Genomic DNA, 14,559 nt, shown 5'->3' on the forward strand with positions numbered 1-14,559 from the left:
TCATGCCGTCTTGTCTTCATCCTTGCTTCCCTTCATTGTGGATCTCGGTGAGCACCCCACATCCAATCAGTCTTTGGTGGGGGTAGTGTCAAGGTCAGGCGTGGCTGGCCGTGAGATCATTTAATGTTTACAGATTCCAGAAGTGGCGTTCAGTTGTCTGGTGCTGTTAACAGATGTCCAACCCAGCTGCCGTTGGGTTTGCTCTTTGAGAATTTCCCCGGCTTGGCAGCCTGACGGTGGGAACCTAGAGTCCAGGTGAAAACTAGTTAGAGGCAGTCAGGAGGAAGCTGTCCACACACTCCTCCTGGCCCACGAGCTGAGGGAGCGAGCTTTCTTTGCCTCCCTGTCCTGCAACTGTGCACTTGGAGCAATTGCTGGGCCGGTGGCTTTCTGTCTAGGGCCAGTGGCTTAGTTTTATGAAAAGGCCCTCTCCCCTTGCCGAGACCTTCTGGGTTTTCCCAGCAGCAGAGCAGGTAAGCTTTTACATTGCTTTAGTTTGTGCTCCAAAAAAGTCTAGTGGGGGGGGGGTGGTTTGGGGGGACTTATGCATCTGTAGGGATTCAACAAGTCATTGTCACAGTGAGTCATGGTGGGGGGGAGCATTTTTTAAAGAACTAACAAAGGGGAAAAATGTGTAAAAGACATCTTATTGGTGCCTCAGGGGATCAAAATTTTGTATGCTTTTTCTCATCTCTTCAGCAAATCTGTTAGGTTGATTACTGCCGTTTGGAAGACAAGAAAACTGAGCCATAGAGCAGTCAAGTCCTTGGCCCAAAGCCACGGGGCTAAGACCGTGATTCAAACCTAGGTCTGCTACCAAATCCTTCAGTCTTTCCATCAGGCTGGAGTTCTGCTGAAAGGGGTCAGGGAGAGTGGAATCTAAGTTCGGAAGAGTCCTTCCTGTGCTCCTGTCTGCATATGAAACATTACTTCCCTTTTTATTTTGCACCGTGTCTCTCGGCAAGCAGAAGATTTATTATTGCAGGGTGTTTACTGCCAGCGCAGTCTACGAACTGACTTGCAAACATTGCCTTGCCTTCTGTCGCTGTTCATATTTACCCAGGAGTGGCTGAGTCCTTGTTAGCATCCTCTCCGAGCAATGAACTTCTCCTTCAAGACCTTGGGAGGATACTGAGGGGAGTTAGGGAAAGGTCATTTATAGGAGACTTTAGTTGGGAGCAAATGGTTACTACATAAGAAATACGAGTCTTGTTCCTGGTGGTTTAAGAAATAGAAGCCAAAGGTAAGCTGAGAAAATAAATGACCTGGCCAATAAACCATGAAAAACTCTAAGTTTTTCTGATCCCCAAAATCGAAATAATATTCGATAATATGGGTGTAGGAGATACATATTCATATTCACCATCTCCAAACACATATGCTGAATCTTAATTCTAATCCTCACTGAGAATTTATGTGAGATGGGACCTTTGGCTCGAATGGCCTTCTTTTTTTTTCAATTTATTTATTTTATATGTATTGGTGTGAAGGTATCAGATCCTGGAACTGGAGTTACAGACAGTTGTTAGCTGTCACGGGGGTGCTGGGAATTGAACCTGGGTCCTGTGGAAGAACAGCCAGTGTTCTTAACTACTGAGCTATCTCTCCAGCACCCTTGAACGGCCTTCTTATTAAACAGACCCGAGAGAGCTGTGTGTCCCTTTCTAGCATATGAGAAACCCACGAGGAAGAGGCAGTCTGTGGTCCAGAAGAAACCACTCATCAGAACCCAACCACACTGACGCCAGAGTTTTAATTCTCATCCCCACACCTGCAGAAACACATTTCTGTTGCTTATGAGCTAACCGTATCTAACATACTTTCCTATAGAGGCCAAGTGAGTTAGAGATTGATGCAAATGTGATAGGAAGTCAATCAAAAGTCAATCAGAGAGGGAAGTAGAGTGCCCATCAGTAAGTGTTCGTGCTTGGGAAAAACCCAGTAGCAATGTCTGATAGCTCACAACCACTTCTAACTCCAACTTCCAGGCACCCAACCCCTGTTCTGGCTTCCACAGGCACCCCCACAGTATGGTCACGCACACGACATGATCAGCGTGTATGCAGGCAATCTCCATATCTTGGGGCAGATAGTTGTGAAGGGAGGCAGGGAAAAGAAAAGAAAATTTTAAGAAAGTTAAATCAGAGAGGCATAGGGCATACATGCACTGCCCAGTATCTTATTTTATTATCTATGTATAATAAATATACATATGTCCATATATATGCTAGTATGTAGAAGGGATTCATTGCATGGGTTTGCTCTTCTGTAATGTGGTCTAGTAAGCCACGGAAGCAGTCAGTGCAAGACTGAGTTATTTGCTTATCTGATCGTGGTGGCGGAAGAAGGGAAGCCTGGGCGTGAAAGACAAGCTTCCTCTAGAATCCCACATGCACCTGCCCTTCCTTTCTTCATCGTCTCAGAGTTGCCATCTCCCTATCCAAGGCCAGTTCTTGCTCCTCTACCTGCAACCCTTGGAAGTACTGGCCATCAATAAATAATCTTGAATCTCTACCATAGCTTCAGTTTGGCGTCCTATCCATCCATTGGTAATAGATCCTCAGGGAGAGAGGGGCATCACCTTCTTCCAGCATCCCCTCCAGCTGCTTTTATTGTAGCTCCCTTGGCTGGATGTTACTTCTCCCCAGCCATTGGCTGATGGGACTCCTCAAAGTGAGCCCCAGGTTCTTCTCTTTCTGTTCTAACTTCATTCTTTGGAAGACTCTGTTCTTCTCCTTTACCGTCTGAGGCTCTAATCCAAATAGCCTCCTGCTGTCTTCTTGTCTCCGCTTGGATGTCTCCCCAAAGCCCTAAGCTCAACATGTTCCAAACTAAAGGCGAGACATTTGTCATTAAACTTTCTCCCTCCCCCACCCCCCATTCTGTCTTGTTAAAGGCCTTAGCAACTGCTCAGACAAGCCTTCCAAATACCAGAGTACAAACTCTGGCTCAGCGATAGTCCTTTCCCAAGTCAATTCCTAGGCAGGGGGTCATTAAATATTTCTTAAATCCATTCATTTTTACCCATGCCCACAGGCATCACTTTGTTTCAAGTCCCCAACATAACCCCATACTGCTGTCCCCTTCTTCCCATGTCCACCCTCTTTGTGATCCAGTGTGCTCTCCAGCCTACATTTTAAAAATGGGATTTACCTTTAAAATATTTCAGTCCTCTGCTCTGAACATGAACTTAGATTCCTAATAGGACATGCACAACTCTTCATATACCAGCCTTGGCACAATCTCGCTTCGCTTTCCCTTGACCCCTTGTCTGTCCTCTAAGTGTCTAGAAATCATAAGAATACTATAAATGGTGTTTTAAGTGGTTTTAAATAGATGTTCATGTTTATCACAATAAATCGTAAAATGATAAGAAACAGGCCTAGACTCTTTCGTCATAAACACAGAATAACACGATGACAACTGGAAAATATAAATAACATGAGATCAGGGAAGCGTCCCGGAAGTATCAGAACTACTGAGGTGAGTGAAAGCGGATGGGTATGTAATCAGTAGGCTTGTTTCTTCCAGACAGAGGTCTCGATCCTGCAAGGAGATCCTGGGCCCTAGAAGGGGAGTCCAGGCCCTGGAAGGGGAGTCTGGGTCCTGGAAGGGGAGTCCATACCCAGAAAAAGGAGTCTGGACCCTGGAAGAAGAGTCCGGGTCCTGGAAGAAGAATCAGGGTCCTGGAAGGGGAATCAGGGTCCTGGAAGGAAAGCTTGGACAAAATATATTTAGGTAAATCTAGGAGTCAAAAACGATTGGGATGACTTTGAAACTTAAACTAAGGGAATTCTGCCCACAGTCTCAGGTAAACAATAAGAAAGTTATTGTACCAGATCCTGAATGAGTAAGCTGACCTGCGGGAAATCAAAACCCGCATCTACACCTGCACGGAGGAAAATCTGACGACGTGTTGCCTGGGTGGAGGGAGACTCCTAAAGATGGGGAGTCAGTCTGGAAAAGGACCGATTCTTCTTCTCAAGTTGAGACAAGAGAAAAGTACCGTGTGGGTTTCTTCCTCACGGAGAATGCTCTTTTACTGAGGAGATGACCCTCAGAATTGAAAATCATACCATAAAGCAACCGCGTGTGGAAGCCGGCAGATGAACGCAGTGGGACCCACGGTTTGGAAGAACAGAATCGCACGAAACAGATGTTTACAAATTCTGTCCAGAGTGTTCAAAGAAACAAGAGAAGGAACGCCGATCACAGATTAAAACAAAACAAAACAATGGAGTGGAGATAGATGGGGGGAATCGAGTGAAACATTTAGAGACCCAAGTTCTGTCCGAATCTGTCCACCTGCCCCTTGCCGCTTCTGTGCACCACCCTCGCCATCCTTCCAGCCTCGACCTGACGTCACTTCCTATGCATCCCTAGGCCAACCTCTGAGAGGACGCCGGTTTCCTCTGTTAGAAACTCCCACGGCTACTTCTCTCTCCCCACCCCACAAATGCTCAGCACGAGTCTACTTTCTTGGTCAGTGTGCGTCGGTGCCGAAGTGGAGGGTACCAGGTCTGCACAGCATGGGCGATCCTGCCGGGGGAACTACTTCCCTTGTCGTTCTAGTTTACTCCTGATGGCTCTGGTAATTATTAAACAGCACTTCCACCTTTTTGCACACAATTAGAGCAATAAATTGTACCAATGCTCTCAACGCTGGCTGATAAATTTCCTGAAATAAAACGCCGAATTTGCTATCTCCCTCCAGTCCTTTTCTTCAGATCTGACGCAGACCGTGGTTTTCTCTGATTCTTCTTTCTTCCTTCTAATTTACCCATTTCCTCCAGCCCTCATTCGGCCTTATCTTCTATCTAGCTAGTTTAGAAGGAACTATTTCTTCAAAAATACTTTATTATACTGTTGGTACATTTCCTTGCTGCTTAGCCATTCATGAAATAATCCTCATGGTTTCTTAGCTTCTTTCAGTCTATTCTGTGATGTCTTTGTCCCAGCAGAACACGTTGACACAGTTTCAAATCATTGCTCCCTGGTTCAGACAGGCCCTCCGGGTGCCCCGTGATGCTCTGGTGCCGATCCTAACCTCGCAGTTCCTCATGGCTCAGCCCCGGCATGGACCGCACTGCACCACAGTTGTGCGCATAAATGGTTCTGCCTCGTGGGTTCTAGCTCTTAATTCCACTAGCGTTTTGCCCAAATTCATATTGTGTAGCAACCTTAGCACCTGACTTAAAAAAAAACTTTTACAAATATAGCCAGGTGGTGGTGGTGCGTGCCTTTAATCCCGGCACTCAGGAGGCAGACACAGGAGGATCTCTGTGAGTTCGAGGCCGGCCTGCTCTATAAGAGCTACCTTCCAACTTATTGATACTTCTATATATTCATACCTAAGTAGCCTCAGGTGTCTTTATGGTACCTGTACTGAGGAGTCACAGTGGCACATGCCTGTGATCCCACCACTCGGTAGGCAGGGGCATGAGGGTCGTGCTGAAGGCCAGCATGACCTTGGTGATAATTTTGCCACTTTAGGTTGCCAGGTTACACATCCCCACCTATGCTCTTAGCCATAGCAAGTTCGTTTTTGCCAGGTTTCCCTAACTCTGTCTTCCTTACCCACTTCAGCTTCGTTTACTTCTTTCCTCTTAATCATCAGTGAGCTCTTGGCCACTGACGCTTTTAGCTCTTTCTCCTCTTAGCTAGTTTCCCAGCTGGCTCTGAATCTGGCAGCCTGGGACCTCTATCTCTTTGATGCAGGTTTTAATTCTTGTCTGTGTAAATCCACTCACGACCCATGGGAGGTGTTGCCCGGGAGCAATAATCACCCAGGAAGAGAAAGAAAGAGATTCCACTGAATTTGCTAAGCAGTTGAATCGTTTGTCTCTGGCCCAAGAATCTGAAAGGCACTATGAAAACCTGACAGCTTCCCAAAGACTCTCTTTCTCCCTCAGTGTCGAGAGAACGGTTACCAGCAAAGGAAGGAGCGTGGTGGCAATGTCAAGTGGCGACATCGCTGAGGAACGGCTTAAATTCACCCAACGGAGGAGATTCTATTCCTAGATCCTACAGTGCTGCCAACAAGAAACACAAGCTGGAGAGAAGAGTTGAAACGAGAGACTGCCAAACAGTCTTTGGCAACCATGTGGGCTCCATCTAGGTACACCAAAAGAGGAGCCATGTTTCTGGGCAATGGAGTCCTTCTTTCTCAACAGTCCAGGCCACACGGCTTCTGCACTTCACCAATCCATGTTTCCTGCTCTGTCTAAACCGTGAGGGTCAGGCGCTGCAGTGAGAGACGCATTGGAGTGGGCAGGCTTGTGATTGACTCTGATAGCCGCCCAGTTAACCTGCTTCTGCATCTTCATCTGTGAAGGAAGAACGCACGCCTCACTGAGCTAAGGCGAAGACTAACAAAGCGGCAGTACCTAACAGGACATCTGATATAAAATCAGTGTCGCGGAGAGCAAATTTCATGAAAGCTGTCGTTGGGTGATTTGTTTCTTTCCTCCCTGATTTTGTCTTCCTATTTCTTCACACATAGGTGTCAGCATTTCTCATCGGAACTGAAGAAAAACCGATTTTAGCTTTTAGTTTAAAACTGCTGAGAAGGCGCTGGTTTGCCAATAGAAGTAGGCGGTTCCATGCGTCTATTTGATTTCAGGAAGGTATCCAGCCTTGTCCGTCAGCAACCTGAGTACCACTTGTTCCCAAAGGGTCCTGCTGGAAGAGTGGAGTCGGGCGAGGTCAGGGTGCTGCATCAGGACATCAACGCCATGACACAGCAGTGAAAACATGCTCATCCAGGAATATACGTTCCTCTCTAGAGCGAAGAAACATAGCTCGACATGTGACGTGGGCAAAGAGCAGATATTTATGATTTAATAGAGATATTTATTATTTAATAGAGCAGATATTACTTAATAGAGCCCCGACTCAGCCTGGAATATGCATGCCTGCAGTGCCAGCATTATCGAATATGGCCCAACATCAGACTTCTAAGGCCTTTGTTTCATGGATAAAGGAACTGGGCTCTGAGGAAGGGAGGGACTTGCTGAAGTTAGCACAGCCAGGTCTTTCTACCTGGGCCCAGCGCACTTGCCCTGAACAAGTCTAAAGACAGAATTTCTGCTTCCTGTAGCAATGCGGGGGGGGGGGGGGGGGCACTTGGCCTAGGTACACAAAAGCTGTCAGTCATAAGGAATGTTGAATTCTTTATTGCTAACCTTTTCTTATTAAAAAAAAATTGAGAAGACCACAGGGGGTGTGCAGGACTACCTTCCTAGCCAAATAGCCTCCATCTTCTGGGGAACCCTGGGAAAGAATTTTAGCAATACTTGCTATTCTCTGTAATTTGGCTTCTAATGGCAAAACTTCCTTGTAGTATGTGTGTTAACGAATGCTGCTCTGAATCTTGGCAGCTCATACATAAACCCTCAAGGCATAAAAGAGTGGCCTGAAAGGGTCCTAAAAAGAGCAAGAAGCTGAAACAGAGGGCAGTAGATATGCTCTCCAGCCCCCACGTGATAACATTTTTAAAGAAATCGGAGAGGTGTCTGAAGTCTTAGCCTCGGAGAGAATGAGGCAGTAGGATCATAGGTTCGAGGCTAGCTAAGACACTGTCGCGAAAACCTAGCAAATAAGAAAAACAGAGGAGAGGGAAATATTTCCATCTAAAATTTTAAACATCGTGTGAAAACTTGCAGAGGAAAAGCCAATGAAGTCTAATGGTTGAAAAAAAAAATTTGTAATTTCTCAGTTTCTTCCTGGAGAGACTCAGCTGCAAGCTCTCAAGAGTCTTACATGGAATTTCTGAGAGTTTTACTTTCTGATTGCTTCATAGGTGCTGCTTTGTAATTTTGTAGGAAATAACGAAGAGAAAAACTATATTAATAAAATGTATTTGTATAATAGCCTTACTGGGAAATGATGTTTTCTGCCATTTAAGTTTTGTAGATTTTTATATATGTTATCATAGGGTAAAGACATTTATACTGTGAGGTACAGGAAACTGGCAGTCAAGAGAATTATAGGTCAGTAAACTGTGGGTAACACACTTGGGGAACAAGGTCCCTTGGCAGGTGCAGATGATCTATGTAGATTATGGGAATGTTTATCAGTAATGTCAATATTAGCAGTGCTTCTCTGCACCAGCCTTCTGCGGTGTGGGTACTGTTTCTTCAGGGTGTTTCTGAGATCATCGTAAAGTGTGCTAGACTCCTCTTCATCAGATCCCCGTGTCTCTACTCGCGGTGACCTCAAAAGATCCTCTCTGGTCACACGTTGCCCCCCTACCACAACCAGCCTCTTGGGAGTGTCCAGATTTACATGGCAATTTTATCTACCCTACATACAGCTTTTTCTGCGATTCCCCAAGATCTGAGTAGTCTCCAGAGAGAGAGACAGGAGAAAAAATTCTCTAGTGACTTGAAGGCACAACATTTTCTTAAGACCCAATTGCTTCCTTCAGGCTATTATTATTATTATTACTATTATTACAAATTTTCACCTCCTCCCCTCCTCCCATATCCCTTCTCCTCCCCCATCCCCCTTTCCCCTTCCTTTCCAGTACAAAGAGCAGTGTTCCCTGCCCTGTGGGAAGTCCAAGGTCCTCCCCCCTCCATCCAGGTCTAGGAAGGTGAGCATCCAAACAGACGAGGTTCCCACAAAGCCAGTATATGGAGTAGAATAGGCATTTTTTTTTTAAAGGAAATATCCATTTACTTCCAAAAAATTCTGTGGTTTCAATATATGGGCTTGCCCCAACTTCTCAAGGAAAACAGGGCATGCATAATGAAGAGAAGCCATCCAGTACCAGAAAACCCTGGTTCACTTTGTCAGCTGGGGAGGTTCACTGGTGGCAGCTGGGGAGGGTGTGGCTGGCTTGGGGCGGTGGCTTTCTGGCCTTAGCCCTTGAAGTATTAAAAGGAACCATGCTGGGCCCCATTTCAGAGAAACTAGCATGGTAGTTTGGGTTAGGAAAGTAAAAAAGCGTGCCGTTTTTAAGGGACACCAGGCAATTCTGGTCTGCTAGCCAAGGACCACACCGAAGGTTGTTGAGATCTAGAGAAAACATGACAGACGTCCAGCACCTGACCCCACAGGCGCCACAGGGTAAGGGCATACCGGGCCAGGAAGGGAATGCTGCCCTGCAGGAAGTGGAAAATTGCTTTTGTCTTAAAAATCTAGCAGTGTTTCGGATAAAGTATCACGGTATGAAATGATGCTCAATTTGCCAAGAATCCCCACGGCGTCGACTGAATTCAGATTTTTTTTTTTCACAGAGAACAAAGAGTATAGTCTGCCAGACCCCTTTTAAAAAGAGAGGCCTTTGCATCCTGCTTACACTGCAGCAGCTCTTGGGACAGCAGGGAGGAATCGAGCTTTTTCCTTTGACGCCCTCCTCTGCTGGCTAGCTCTGTGTTTAGTTCAGGGTCTACTAAGATGAAGCAATGAGAGCTACACAAAGATAATAGGCAGGGACAATGGAGAAAAAGCAGAATGCCTATAGCAGGTAAAAGATCAGGAAAGAAAATTATCAAAACAAACACCTTCTTCCCTTGATAGAACCATTACTACATGTAGACTGTATCACAATCGCCAAAACTCTGCTCCCCCAAATTATGAAGTTGTAAACCATGGTCCATAGGAAGATGACATTTGGAGCATTGGACGCTCCTGCCCCTCATCCAATTTCTGGGCAGTGGGTGCTGGCCCTTTCTGCTGCCCTGAAGGGCAAGCCTACCACAAGAAAGAGTGTAAGCCCCATCCCAGGAGGCAGAGAATTGTTATTGTGTCCCATTTACTCCCACAGCTCTTCAACATGTACGTGCAGGTGCAAGCTCATACAATTTCTTCATGGTTAAAGTCTTGAATTGTATAATTTTTGCTTGTCTGTTTACTTCTTTACATGTGTGTGCCGGTTTGTATGCTGGTGCTGTGTGTGTGTGTGTGTGTGTGTGTGTGTGTGTGTGTGTGTGTTCCTATAGAAGCCAATGTTGACACTGGCTGTCTTCCTCTATCTCCAGCTAATCTTTTGAGACAGAGTCTCTCCCTGAACCTGAAGCTCAGCAAATTTGACTGAACTGGTTGGCCAGTGAGGCCCTGGGAAACTCTGGTCTCTGCCCTCAGCCCTGGGATAATGGCTACACTCCACCATGCCCAGATTTTCACACGGGCACTTGGGATTAGAACTCAGGTCCTCATATTTGTCCAGCAAATGCTCTCTCATCAAGCCATGTCTTCAGCCCTTCTATGCCTTTCTAAGGGGCATTGGTAGACATCAGTGCGAGGAACACCATAGAAGCCTCTAGAGAAGCAAAGAGCTACTCAGGGAACAAAGGCAGTTCTTGTTATACATAGGCACATGACAGTTGGTAAGGCCAAGGGGTTTATAAAGAGGCACATGGTTCCTGCCCTGCGAGTCCGAGATCTCATGGAAAGGCCCGTTTTCAGATCAAAACTTGAGGTTGAGTTTATCTATTTGCCTTTCTGTTTTCCACTTCAGAAACGAAACCAGATTCCTCCTCGTAGCTGAGTCCCAATCCTCGTCATCAAATTACTGAATAGTACATCATCTCCAACACAGGACTGAGCCTCAGAGTTCCCGGTGTCCATTAGCCACCAAGTGATACTGCATTAGTAAACTCAAGCGGAGGTATGATATTACACCGTAAACGCATCTGAAGGAGCAGTGTTACCGTGCTAACTTAGCCAATGTGCCAACATCCTCTCTTTTAACTCTAGGTAAACTTAGCTGAGTATTTACACATGAAGCCTTGCAGGACCCCTAGGTTACCATGTAAGGCGCTTGTGAAGTTAGTAATAAACCGCCCTAGGCCTTTAATGTTTGTATTTAAAAATGAAACAGACAGATAAATAGATAATAGAGAAATCGCGCCCATGTGTGCGCGTAAACAAACATAAACTCTAACAGCCCACAATTCTTGGGTTTATTTATTATTTATTTATGTTCTACATAAAATAACTTTTGCTTAATCGGCATGTTTAAAATTTTCTTCTTTTTGCTCTATTTATGATAATTATTTCCTCCCCTCTTCAGCTTATTAAGACATAGCATATTCCTCAAGGCCTTCCGATAACTGTAGTAGGCTTTTACATTTTTCTTGCGTATTCATCTAGGTAGGAGGTTATTAATATTCAGAACTGAGTATAAGGAAAGGGGGGTTATCTAGTTCCCAGTTTAGGAGGTTCAAGAACTTGGTACCAACATCTAGTCGGCCTGAGTGCTGGTCATTTTGACTACATCACAAGGTAGACTTCACCGAACATGCAAGAGGAAGAGATCACACTTTAAAACACGAACCCAGAGAGACTGGGAGGGAGCCAGTCTTAAACTTTGCAACAGTTGTCTCTTGAGAACTCACCAAAGTCTCATAAATCTAATTATTTCTTTCTGGGCCATCCCCCCATCCCCTCACCACCACCCCGGTGATCTAACAACCTCCCAGATAGTCCTGCCCCTTACAGCTTCCATTGCCCCTCTGGGTACCCCTATGGGCCATCACTGGTGATCATAGCTTCCAGCCGTGACAGAGAAGGGACACCATAGACGTTTGTGGGGCTCTCACGCCTACTTCTCAGACGCAGGAAGATAAACGAGGTATGTACTATAAGATTAACTGATAGTCATCTATCATAGCCAAACTTTTAATTATGTTTAGTTAGGTTTTCTAGAGATATAGAGATATACTTCAGCTAGATAAATAATCTTCAATACTTCAAAGACCTACAGAATATGGCATTTAAAAGGTTTTAAGAAATTAGACTTTTTTCAACAATGAGACATGTCAGCTTCAGACGACACCAGTCTACTTCAAGAGGGTGATGGGCATTGGAGTAACTTGTTATGGAATTTGACTTCAATGTGACAAGGCTAGCCATTTGGGCAAGAAATTGCTCTTGCCTGGACTGCTTGATGGTATGCTGTATAAACTGGACATGCAGGACCCACAGAAAAGTGACTGCAGAACTTTCCAGAAGACAGAATGGTCCTTCAGGGTTACTGCTTCACAGAAGAAACTGCCGGACATTCTGCAAGACATAAAAGAAAGTGGTTGACAAACTGCCAATATAGGCAAAAACAGTCTTTCAAATTTCCTGCATCATGGAAAAGTCTGCCAGATCCTATGGGTCTGTAGGCTGAAGATGGATGCCCCAATGTGACAGAAGAACTTTGGGTGACTTTCCAGGCAGCAAGATGTCTCTGTCAATTCTAGTTCTGGAAGTTGCTTACAATGTACTTCCTGTTTACTTAGGTAATGTTATATGCTTCTGGAGTCTTTTATGGAGTTGAAGACAGATAGTTATAGTTACAGTTTTCCTTAGTTATGATAAAGGATAAATTAGATATAAAACTTTAGGCTCACAAAGACAGGATAGATGATAGAGTATTTTCCTTAATTTGCCAAATGTAAATGGATTAAATATTGTAACTATAATTCTTGCTTGATAATTGTTTTGTATTTGCAATTTTACTATGTTAAAGTTAAAACCTTCCTTCTTATTTAGACAGAAAATGGAAGAATCTGTATGCTATGACTATGTTTTATTACCACTGGTTAATAGAGAAGCTACTTTGACATATAGCAAGTCAGAATATAGCCAGGCTGGAAGAGATATAGAGAGAAAGAAAGTGGAGTCGGGGAGACACCACATAACTGCCAAAGGAGAAAGATGCCAGGAACCCCGAATAAAGTTCTCTAAAACTCCCATGCAAATTGGCATGTGACTTCTCTTCTGAAAGAGGCATCAGCCCCATTGGAGGAGAAAGCCACAGCTCTGTCACTCTGACAAATTGCCTGAGATAATCGACTTATAACGAAATGAATTTGCTTAGCTTACAGCCCTGGAGGGTTTAGACCATGATTGATTGGCCTTGGCAGGGCCATCCGCTGAGAGGCCAAGAAAGAACCAATTAGTCTACAAAGCATAACGTGCTTAGAATTTACAGAAAATATTTTTACAGTGAAATGAAACACGGTAATAGCCAAAATGTGGTTAGTCAGTTATAGATGAATTAATGATAAGTCTATTCCCAAGAAATAGACTCTGCCCAGCTTCTGCCCAGCTGACCTACTCTCAAGAGGGGAATGAGGAGCTAAGATGGGGAGGGTGTCATTAAGTGGCCTGAGTTCCCCTGTGCTGGCTCTGCCAAGACTGGCCATGTGACCTAGCAACCTGTGGGAGTTAGGATGAGTAATACATGCTTAAGATTACATATGTAATCATATATTACATATGTAATATGTCTTCAGAATACCTCAGGTGTTCTGCTGTCCCCACCACACCGATTGCTTGTCATATAGTTTGTTTACATATATGGTATGGATATATACACATATGTTCATAACACATATACACATATATGCACACATGTGAATATACCATGCACATAGCTTTGGATACCAGCACTGCAGAAGAAGCCAGACAACCCAAAACCTCAGTAGAAACTCACACAGCAAAGAAAGTTTCCTAAAAACATAACCCCTGATGTGTAGCAAGCTCTCTCTAAGACTGTCTGTGTCTTTGCAAGATTTACGCTCACATCTCGTGGGGACGCCGTCACGTAGATGTCATGGCCTGTGTGTGGCACCTCCTGGAGCTGTGCAGAAAACAGCTGGCGAGTATGCAGTTCTGATTCTGGATGTGGGTGGTCATCTTTGAACCTCAGGACACGAGGACATTGGTGTCCTTCTTCCCAGCTGCAGTCAGGGGTCACGTAACGTTCTGCAACTGGCCTGTGTTACCAGCATGGGTTTGCTTCCGTAGAAGTCAGTGTGCATCTGCCTTGCTCTGTGAGAACTACAGTGTCTGTCTTACACACCTTGTAATTTAATTATCCCTTACATACATATTTCCCAATTACAGCTAACTTTCTGTAGAGTGTGTGGCGGCCCAGTGAAAAGCTATAGTTTCCTTCTTTTATGCTGAAAGATTCTCATTAGAAATTGCATCCATAAATGATTTTTGGTATTAAAATATGTGGGCAAAATAAAAATTATTCTTTGACTATCTTTATAAGCTGTTTGACAGACACACTCACATCCAGGCCTCGATGTGTTTCTTTGGAAGTCAGTAAAGACTCGCCATCTGCCGAGATTATGTTGTAGCCTCTAAGAGCCTGTTTCAGACGGTTAGACCTTCTTCTTTAAAGCAACTGGTCAAAACTGGTTCTCAGGATGAAAGGCAAAAGGCTGTTCTGAGGTGATGAGAGAGGAAGTCATTTGTATATGCAGTTATTCTAATTTTAGGACTTGGTAGGATGCAACTTCAGTTAGAATACAGGGCTTCCCTTTCAGCAAGAAACTGAAGTAATGAGGAGGCCACGAGACATGTGTTGTGCAAGTCCCTTTTTCCGATATAGTCCGGAGGTTACCAAGGTTGAGAGAGCACCTCCACAAATTGTCTCAGTAGGCCAGGCTCACCCCTGGAGATAGGACTGGGACCCTGGGGCTGGGGACCTGGGGTCTCTTCCTCTCCCTCTTCCTCACTGCCCTGCCTACAGGCGGGACAGCTTCCCATCCAGCTTGGGACATGCATCCTTTCTGGCCTTCGGTGTCCTTAATAAACATAGCAGAG

The 14,559-nt window shown here is 44.8% G+C and overlaps 1 protein-coding gene across 1 annotated transcript in view; it reads left to right on the plus strand.

Moving 5' to 3' along the window:
• The first annotated feature begins 245 nt into the window (after nucleotides 1-245).
• LOC121442200 (small membrane A-kinase anchor protein-like) overlaps nucleotides 246-14,559 on the plus strand; it is a 60,224-nt gene continuing 45,910 nt past the window's right edge. The window contains exon 1 of the mRNA XM_041643667.1: nucleotides 246-473. The gene's annotated coding sequence lies outside the window, so the exon portion shown is untranslated. The remainder of the gene's footprint in view (nucleotides 474-14,559) is intronic.

The sequence above is a fragment of the Microtus oregoni genome, unplaced genomic scaffold (assembly GCF_018167655.1).
Source record: "Microtus oregoni isolate MIOR12 unplaced genomic scaffold, Mior012 000087F_ref0000451, whole genome shotgun sequence".
Taxonomy (NCBI): Eukaryota; Metazoa; Chordata; class Mammalia; order Rodentia; family Cricetidae; genus Microtus; species Microtus oregoni.